Raw genomic sequence first — 10,775 nt, forward strand, 5'->3', positions numbered from 1 at the left:
AACATATCGCTATCTCTTTTGATATATGGCCTAAAATAATTTACGATTAAAAAATAAGGATCTAATAAATTGTCTCACTAGCAGGCAGAGGAGGTACTTGTGAGAAGTTTATTTAAACCTGGCAATCCTAATCAGGATAATAATTTATCTTATTCTTATCTTAACAGGATAAGGCGTTTTTTTTTTTTAATTAATATATCCATTAAATAAATATTATAATATCCATTTTCTCATAAAATAAATTGATTCTTTTTTATTGTCTTGCCGAAGACTACTAGTTAGAAGTTATCTAATTGAATAAATTATTGTATAAATGGAAACGTTATTTCATATATTATCATTTCAAATAAATCTTATTTAGCAACTTATGTATAATTTCGAACCCTCAGTCACTAGCCCCTGTGGCCTAATGGATAAGGCATCGGCCTCCTAAGCCGGGGATTGTGGGTTCGAGTCCCACCAGGGGTAAAGCAAATTTTGTTTTATTTTTTTCTACTTTGCATTTAAAATGCATTTAATAAAATAATTCTTAAAAACCCAAATTCTGTTAGTTTATGTAGCTAATATTTTCAAATCAAATCCCATAGGCCATAACCAACTTATTATTTTATGATACATGATACAGAAAACCACACAAAGATGGGAATTCCACTTCATTTGGCTACTAATTAAAGTTATAATAAAAAAACATTCAATTATTCGTGTAATCACTCGATTTTGGAACGTTACTAAATTCTATATATTTTTATAAGTCCATAAATGCTAAAGTTTAATGGCCGACGCATAAAATGCAGGTACCTATTAACATGTATTTGTGCGTAGTGTGCGTGTATGCGTTAGTCTGCGACCTTGAAAAGGGTCGGTCGTCTGAAAGCCTGAAGCTGAAAATGCGACGGGTGGGGGGTGCTGGGTGGGAGGGATCGCTGTAGTCGATATTTCAGCTTGCCTCCAACTTAGTTGTAATTTTATTAGAAGTATGTATATAAATTCAACGTAAATATTTAATTATTCATTGGATAAATTATAAGCAACGATTTTGTTGTTCATAAGATAAAGCAATGTCTTTGGATATTCTAGAAATACTCTAATTATTTTTATTAGATGGTGTTCTCGTTTCATAATTTTGCTTTTTGCTTGAAGCTTATTTTATGTTCTTGGATTCACTAATGACTGTATTTTTATTAAATAAAATATATTGCAAGTCCGTCGCCTGTGGGTCGCCTTTTTTTAAGTTTTCCTTATCCTAATCTATTTAAAGTCGTCTAGATTTTTACTTTTAGCTTAGATTAAATTATTATCGCATGTAAGTACTAATATGAAATATGAATATCAAGAGTCTTTTTCAAGCATTCAATGCTTTTACCTAGTACTTATAGTATTATGATATCTGTGCTTTTATTATCTAATAAGATGCCTCATTGTTTCTATAACGAGAAAAAAATAGCGATAAATTTATTCATACGTAGAATCTTCACACACTTTCAATTACGCATATTTTAATCTGAATCCTTTTGGGGTTATAAGGTCACCGAGCAATGACATTTTTACTTGGAGGGTCGTAAAAGTATCGTGAATGAATTCACGTTCTTTGTACAGCAAATGATATAGTGAAGATTACATGTATAGTAATCGTAGAATACAGCAATGTTTATAAACACGTTGCGTAATTAAAATATTTTTTAAGAAATCACGTGGAGTATTTATCAGTTTCTAGTTCCATCGATAACAATCATGATGATTTGGAAATATTATAAGCGTTTCCTGTGATGAACGCCATAGGCACAGCTAATTGATATAAATAGCTGTCTATAATTGAATGATGAACTGAAATGATAATGTGTATTAAACGTCATTTTCACATATCTTTACCTCCATTTAACATACAAGATATCCCTCACGCCTAATAAATCTCGTGACATTTTTATGAACTCAACAAAAGGTGTGACGTATATTATGCAGTATGTACGAAGGTCCGTCTGTCATTGGTGGTGTGAGTTGGGAGAGGCGTAGTCGTGGAGGCCTATATTCGCCCTACATCAAAGTCATCGGCGTTCAATGCCCGCGTAGGGGTTGCTAGCATTTCATACTGTACTTCAGGTGCTACCAGGGAATGTTAGATTTTTAATAATAGATTACAAATTCATCAAAGAAATATCTACGTCCTACGTAACAAATATATAGTCATTTCTTGTACATTTGTCCGTTTTAGGCTCCATCTTTACGGCTGCAATAAGTTTTTACTTATGATTAACATATTCTAATTAGATTTATGTGTATTTTTTTTTTATGACATAAAAAAAAAAAAAAAGATTTATGTGTATGGATGTATGCAGCCGAAGACTTCTTTTTTACTACTGTTTGTCACTTCCACTTGTAACATTTAATTAAAATAACATTGATATAAATAACGTATACTCCATCTATCATTAAAGCGTGTTTTTTACTTTTGCTTATTATTCCCTAACTAACCTAGCTCTTTTCCTTCGATAATATGTTAAAACAGCGTGTATATTTGCATAGCATGTGTATTCTTTACCAAAATTTCGAATTGTGACTATATTTTTTTAATTTACACGATTCTTTTTTATAATTATGTTGATTTAGCTTGTTTTCTTTATTTATCAAGTGATGAAAATGAATAGGTTTTTGAGCAGTTAAAAATACAACTACAAAAGAATATTTATTTACAGAAACGTAAAATTAGGTAAACAAAATTTTTAGCTTCGCGATGATATCAAAAACAATTCATTGCTGAAATTGTAAATACTAAATAATAAAAAAAAATTATATAGGCGCCCCAAATATAGTTGAGGCATATAGAAAGAGAGATATTGTAAGATTTAAAAAAGTTGTTTACATCTTGATATCCATTAGATAACAAAAGGCACTCCAAAATTTCCAGTCAATAATCACCTTTTTTATCAAAATATGTATAATTGAATTACTAAATTAATGAATATAACCTGAATTAAAATCACAAGTCATTGCATTTTTAAAACATTACTCCTATTTCATCAACGGACGGATTTGATTAAACGTTAAATGAAATTTTGAAAATGTTAAAATTAACAAATACGAATTAATTGTTTCATCATAGACAAATACCAAAAATAACAAGTTAATGACATCTACCGAAAAAATGGAAGTAGAGAGTATTTTGTTATTAGCGCCATCTAACGTTTCCTCAATAAAACACTAAATGAAAATCAACGAAATAGTATTTTCTAGATATGCCTAGATGGCGCTGTATCAAAATTATTTGAAAAATATGGAAAAGCTCGGTGTACTTAATATAAATTAATAATAAATCAAAACAGCTAAGTTACACGTAATTGCTTAATTTTTATATAATCTGCGCTTTTCTTTGATATATCCATGTTAAATTACCATGTATGGCTGTCCAAATAAAAAAAAACATAATTGAAAAAAATAAATATTTAAATTTAAATTTGGAAAATAAATGATTACCTCTGTCCGTCAACGAATTTCAATAATATTCGAACGATTAATAGAAGGAAAACCTACACACTACACACTTTTTTATTACATCATCAACAAAATCTTTATTTAATAGAAATATAAATAATTGCACAATGAATAAATAGAAGGTAAACGATTGCAACTGGTAGCGAAACCCGGCTGTGCTCGGGTAAAAATGCATTACATGTTTTAAGTATTTTTTAACAAGATAGAAACTTAGAAATTGAGGTAATAATCCGGCCATCAAACATTCCGTGTGCTATAATCTAAAACACAAACATTTAAACTCCACGCTCACTGCTATAGTAATAAAGGAATATTGAATAATTAACTCAACACAACAGAAATAAAGGATTATGTTTAATTTTTAGTTTTATAGCCTTGAAATGTTTTATAAATGAGAAATTTTGAAATAACAGAAATCGATTTTTTTCTATTCTTTCTAAATTTCTCATAAAGGCATATTATATATTATAATGTTTTGAGTGTTAACTTCTAATGCAATATTATTCAAAATTTAATTCAATAACTAGTTCTTAATATGTAGAATAAAGTTTACCAAGTAGTTTATGCATAATAAATAGGCACTGCTTTAAACATATAAAGATCATTTTTTATCTAGTGTCATTGAATTATTTAGTACTTGAATATTTGAGTGCGGAAAATCAATTAGGAACCTGCCTAAACAAAAAAGCATAGAAATTAGTTTAGTAGGTAATAATAACCTTGACCAGCTAATAATGTTATTCATACTTTTTGTAATGTGGTTGACACTATTATATTCATAGCTACGAAAATCTATATAATAATTTTATTAATTTAGTTAATTCGCAATTAATATAACATTGACCAGAAAAGAAATGCTAACATCATGTTTTTGTTATTCGTTCCTGTGTGAAGATAGATGTCTATAGATCATATAAATAGATTAGATTAATTAGGTTTAATATATTTCATTGTCAAAAAAAAAATATTTTTTTTAGAAAGTTTTTGGTTTTTTTTCCAATCTGTGGCTGTCGCAAACCTATTAAGCCCATATCCTTTTCCTTACCCTTCCCAGTCCTTTCCTTTATTCCTATCGCCAATCCTTTCTCAATCCCTTCCGAAAAAGTCGACAATCCATTTGTAGAGGCGTAAGGTCTGCAATGGACCTTATGCCTCTCCAAATGTTCATGGGCGGTGGTAGGGCTTACCATCAGGCGTCCCACCAGCTCCAATGCCGACTGTAACATAACAAAAAAAAAAAAAAAATTAGCTATCGTATTGGTCTTACTTATTATTAATAAATACAAAAGTGTGTTTGTTTGTCTTTTATTCACATTGTTACGGAGCGATTCTATATGATTTTTGGGTTTTGAGATAGTTAGACAGTTACATAGACTTTATCAATTTTTTTTTTATTGTGATATCGTGACAAAGGAGATGGTGGGTCGCCTGATGGTAAGCGACCAGATTTGCAGAGGCTATATGCCTGTGTAAATGAATTGGATATCATTCTAAATAAGAGATAACGCAAGGATCGATGGACGGAATTATTAGGAAGGAGTGGGAAAAGAAAGGAAAATAAATCGACACGGGCTTGCGGTTTCCCCACTCTCTGTACGAAACACAGTAGTATTACATTTTATTTCACTCTGATCTTCTGTGGAGGTGTGGTACCTTCCCCGGTGCGAGCTGCCCAATTTGCGCCCAAGCCTTCTCGTGTATATTCATATAATAACACTCTAAATCGTGGTGAAATAATTTATTTCCAATAGAATTTCATTTGACTCCGCGGAAAGCCGGCATTCTGGTTAAAACCTATCGGGTCAAATAACGGAATCGGCTCGATGAAATTTATGCGCATGATACATTTTAGAATGACGAGCGGATGGATACATAAATATTAAGATGTAGCAGATAGAAAAACAAATTTAACAATGTTAATACAGCGAATCCGTTACTTTGAGGTCGAAATGAGTAGGAAGACAAAATACAGGTTAACCGAGCAAAGTGTCATAGGACCTGAGAACATACAGAATTATAATATGTTATCGGAAGTTTAAAACAATTTATTTGTCACTAGACCTTTTATGTATAAAAATAAATATATAATAAATCAAATATGTATTTCTATTAAATATACAAGTTAATTTAATTAGCCGGCATGATCACTTAAAAATAATTTTAAATGTATAGGTACTTTACTCATAGATAATTAATTTTCTTTCTTACTCTTATACTTAATTTATTTCATCAAATAACGTAAAATTAATACCCATATTTTGGGATTTGTAAAGAACAAATTAAACCGATATTTACTGGCAACTACCATCTTACATTATATATGTCACTATTTTCTCCCAACATAACATAATAGCTGAGAATATAAACTGACATTCCAATGAAAAAAAACCCGCAACAACATCGGTCCATCCGTTTGAGAGCTTGTATAAGATAATAGAAAGAGTTGTCACAGACTTGTAGACAAACAGCATCGACGTAAAATTTACAAATTAAACAGGAGTGTTCTTTATGAATCGGCTGACAAAAGTAATCACTAGCGAACTTCAACTTTGCAATCGCGATAGATTAGTTATATTTTATGTTCCGGGGTAAACTTCTATAAAACTGAAACACTAAAAAAAACCTATATAATTGTCTCATACACGTTCACAATTTGAATTCTTCTTCAGAATGTCAGCACAACAAATCTTCAAGCGGGAAAAGTGTAGCTTTGTACGCTAAAAGACTACGATACTATGCTTCTTGAAATCAGAAAACTATCCTATTGGCTATTTCATTAGTCACACTTCGTACAAGATTGTTTGTACTACATTTGATACAAAAGTGAGGATTAGCGCATGTATTAGTAATATTTTCAACATACAGCGGGCAATCTCAAAACGATTTTTTGTATATTAACCACGAGTTAAGCCATAAGTGGTGACGCAACCGCGGACGGGCGTTTCGCAAACCAACCGCGCGCCGGCCGTCGCTGCCTCTACCTTATTATGTCATACTTTCACAGTCTACGCTGCACACTAACAACCTATAGTTTATATTAATTAAAACACTGTTTTTCATCATTGATTTGTACCTATACGTCAGTTTTATCGACGTTTAGTATCAGATCGTTAATTACAATATGCAGATAAGGCTCTATTTATTTAGTAAACACTAAAGGAATTGAATGGAAAGGGTGAGGAAAAGAAAAAGTCCAGCTCTCCTACTCATCGTACGAAACACATTAGCATGCTACTATTTCACGTTGTTCTGTGAGGTGTGATACTCCCGGTGCAAGCTGGCCAATTCGTGCCGTAGCTTGCTCGACTCCCACATAAAAAATTTAGGTATTCTACGTTGACTGTCCAGATATATTATATTAACTCACTCACTCAGATTATACATACTATAATGTATGTCTGACCCTAACAGAAAGAGATTGGGAGAAGGAATCATTATTAAGTAAAATTTTATATTTATCTCTCTTCTTCTTTGAAATGATCCTCGATAATATTAATTGAGTTTGGTTTCAAAGCATTTTTGGGTTCAGAGCTTAAAAGCATTGGTCGATTACATGCGCTCACTTAAAGTCCCTGTTGAGTTGTTTCAACCATTACCTTCATATCATATTACATTAATTTTAATTGAAGTGCACTGCGACAACACACTATGGACGTGTAACGAGTCTCATAGGAAACAGCTCTGCGGTAGGTGTACCATATAAAAGTGACGAATCGTGACATAATGTCATTAGTTTAGCTAGATGGTATGCTACATAACAATGGGACATAATCTCCATCAAACATACACCCTTTATATAACAATGAGACGTTTATAATTATCACGATATCTAATAAAGAGCAGTTAATTGCGTACTTATGGTTTGACTGTACCTTACTATTTTTTAAGAAAAATCATTGTAATTTATATGTTACAATATTTTTATGTACTTTGGGAACAGTGCAAGTAAGTAGGTAATCAAATTAATTATGTATTCACTTTAAACTAATAGTTACATTAAATAATATTATTTATCATTAATTTCGCGCCTTTTCCAAAATTAACTCTTGAAATAAGCCTCGCAAGTCGTAAAAGCTAATCCACATCTAAACAAAAAGGAAGGCCAACAGGAGACAGACTATAGGCAATACAAATGATATTGAACTTTGAATATTACAATTCACAATTATTTAATAGATAACATTATTGAGTAAATATTTCCGTTAACAAAAATGAAGGCGACAAACAGTTTCGTTTTATCTGTAACCACTAATCTAAACGATGACTATTCTCAGTTGATTCAGTTTAAACTGCTGCAAGTCTCTCTTATCAAGATCGGTAAATGAAAAGACAAGCATCAATCTTGGCATTACATGAAGGATGCAACTGTTTTTTGCACGCTACCACACAGGAAAGAATTGTTGAGTCGGTAGTTATACTTCCTATTTTTATATATAGCTTTATGTAAGCTATTTCATTCACCATAATCGTACGCCTGAACAGATTTTGATAAAGGTATATTGGTTAGGTTAGTTAGTAGTTTTATTACATTTCCGAGTTACATTTAAATATTATTATTGTGTATTAATCTTTTCTCTTTTAAAAATTTGGAATAACTAATTATCAATACAGTAAAACTTGGTTAAGTGGGACCTGGATAAGTGAGAAACCTCCGTAACTGGAACTCATGCTGAGGTCCCAACACTTTGGCACTGAATTACCTCTGTTAGTGGGACGAGGTAAACCTCTATATCTGGGATTTGTTCTTTCGATTTATCATCATAGTTACCTCTATAATTGAGACAGCGAGTAAATTTTATATGCATAAACCTCTGTAACTGAGATAACATTGTTTGTTTACTCATTCTTATTCTACCCACAAATTCCACACGCAATTCCAAGTACGTAAGTACAAATTTTGACCTTTAATTACCTTCAGTTTTAGTTTCGCTTTACTATCATACAAATGTTTATTTGAAAAATGTCAAAACGAAAGCTACAATCGTTATCATTACGTGAAAAACTGAAGTTAATATCCGTTTATGAAAGTGGGAAGACACGCGAAGAGACCTCTATTAATGGAACCCTCTGTAAATGAGACAGATATTTATTTATACCTTTATATCTGAGACACTGGGTAAGTGGAATACCTCTATAAGTGAAACGACATTGCAGGTCCCTTGATGTCTCACTTAACCAGGTTTCACTGTATTTTTAATCACTCTTACTCGACATCTTCGGTTGCTTACTCGTAACTTTATTAACAAGTAATAGTTGGGCGTCAACAGTATTTTGTTAAGTTGCTCTCCTATAGATTCTTAATAGATATAACAAAAACTGTAATATGTAAAAATTTCCTGACTACAATACTTACGACCCCATCCATCACTGGGCTCGGAGGAGCCCAGAGGATTTTACGCTAGTCTACTCTTATCAATGGGTAGTATTTAACATAACTTAATTACGGTACCTTTCCCCGAGAGCCTTAGGTATGCGTAAATGCAGTCTTCGCTTACAAAAAAGGCGCATTTATGATAAAATCAAGTAAGTATGCAACCGTCGGCTATTTAAATGTCATAGAAACTTTTAGGTACCTTTAGTAGAGGTATCACCCTGGCAGACATAATAGACATAATATTTCTACTTAAATACTAACTGTACAGTTAGTATTTGAGTAGAAATATATGAGAAGTTAAAAGCATGGCTACAATAACTGAATAATACTGAAAATTAACAAAAGTTGAAAAATTTTCCAACATATTCGTCATTTTCGCGCTTGTGGCAATTTCCTTATCGTTAAGAATTCTCCGAGCTCCCTTTGAGTTATGACTTCAATCCTTTACAATCTGCAATACGATCTTTATCAACTTTCACTTTCTCTTATCCCTCTGTATCTACACGCTGTCCACCAATTACACGTTAATGGTCACTATATTTTATACAACGTTCGGAATCGTTTGTTTAGTAGCTAAATAAGTTTTATCTATAGCATCTAGACTTGTCTAGATCAAAGATATCGTAATACATTGCCTAGTATCTAGTAAAATTGAGTATGAAGGTAAGATAACTATGTAGCGTGTTGTGAATTTTGGAATATTTTGGTCGGTAACGTGTAGGTACATTAATTAATAAATAGGTACGTGACGTAACGCTCGTTAAGTCTGTAGTTTTGAAACTTGATTAATTAAATGTAATTAGTAAGTATGGATGACCGAGCTTTTCTCGGTATCTCTTGAATTTGTTTTATCTCTCTCTATAGTTGTTCTAATTTTAGTTACCATACTCCTCCGAAACGGCTAGACCGATTCTCATGAAATTTTGTGTGCTAATCGGGTAGGTCCGAGAATAGGCCAACATCTATTTTTAATAAATAAATGATTAAAGTGAGGCAGAGCAGCGTATGCCAGATCAGCTAGTCCTACTAGTAATATTATAAATGCGAAACTTTGTAAGGATGTGTGTGTATTTGTTGCTTTTTCACGCAAATACCGATTGCAATGAAATTTGGTACGTAGACAGCTGGACAACTGGAATAACATATAGGCAACTTTTAATCCCGATATTCCTACGGGATACGGACTTACGCGGGTGAAACTGCGGGGAGCAGGTAGTATAATATAAAATGTAAAAGCTATCCTACCTATATCGATTTGTCGCCACGGAATTCTCTAGCATGCATGCTACATTTCATCAAAATCGTAGCAGCCGTTGCCTTTAGTGTTGACTGTATTTGTGTATTATATAATATTCGTACAAATTTATACATAAAGATCAAAGAAGGTTACAAATCTGTTTCGACTGGTAAATTATTTATTGCACGACCTTGATTTAGCACCAGTAACAAACTTTCTTTTCATGTAGATTATATAAGGAGCTATGTAGAAGTTACTAGATCATTCACAGGCTGAGCGAATAATGCCTATATTATGTATTTTTTTATATTTCATACTACTCTAGTACTCATACTATAATACAACTTTTTATCTTACAAAAACAAATAAAAATTTACCTGTAGTAGTTGTTAGAAATCATAATGGTTCGAAAGTAAAAGATTTGAAATTTGAAAGTAAATAAAAAAAACAAGTTTCGTATTCTTCTTCTTATTTCATATTTTTTACATTATGTTTAAATTAAGATTTAGATGATTTAACTGACAAGTTTTAAATAAGTTTTAACCACAATGAAAATATTGTTAATTCCGTTTCAAAGTCCACATGGTCCAGATAAAAATGTTTGTATGTGGTAGTCGAGCACGCTTCGGCACGAATTGGGCCAGCTCGCACCGGGGAAGTACCACACCCCTACAGAAG

The 10,775-nt window shown here is 32.0% G+C and overlaps 1 non-coding gene across 1 annotated transcript; it reads left to right on the plus strand.

Annotated features, from left to right (window-relative positions):
* The first annotated feature begins 395 nt into the window (after nucleotides 1-395).
* Nucleotides 396-468, plus strand: Trnar-ccu. The gene has a single exon. It is a non-coding gene; the product is annotated as a tRNA-Arg (tRNA).
* The last annotated feature ends 10,307 nt before the right edge of the window (nucleotides 469-10,775 follow it).

Source organism: Zerene cesonia, chromosome 20, assembly GCF_012273895.1.
Source record: "Zerene cesonia ecotype Mississippi chromosome 20, Zerene_cesonia_1.1, whole genome shotgun sequence".
Classification (NCBI taxonomy): Eukaryota; Metazoa; Arthropoda; class Insecta; order Lepidoptera; family Pieridae; genus Zerene; species Zerene cesonia.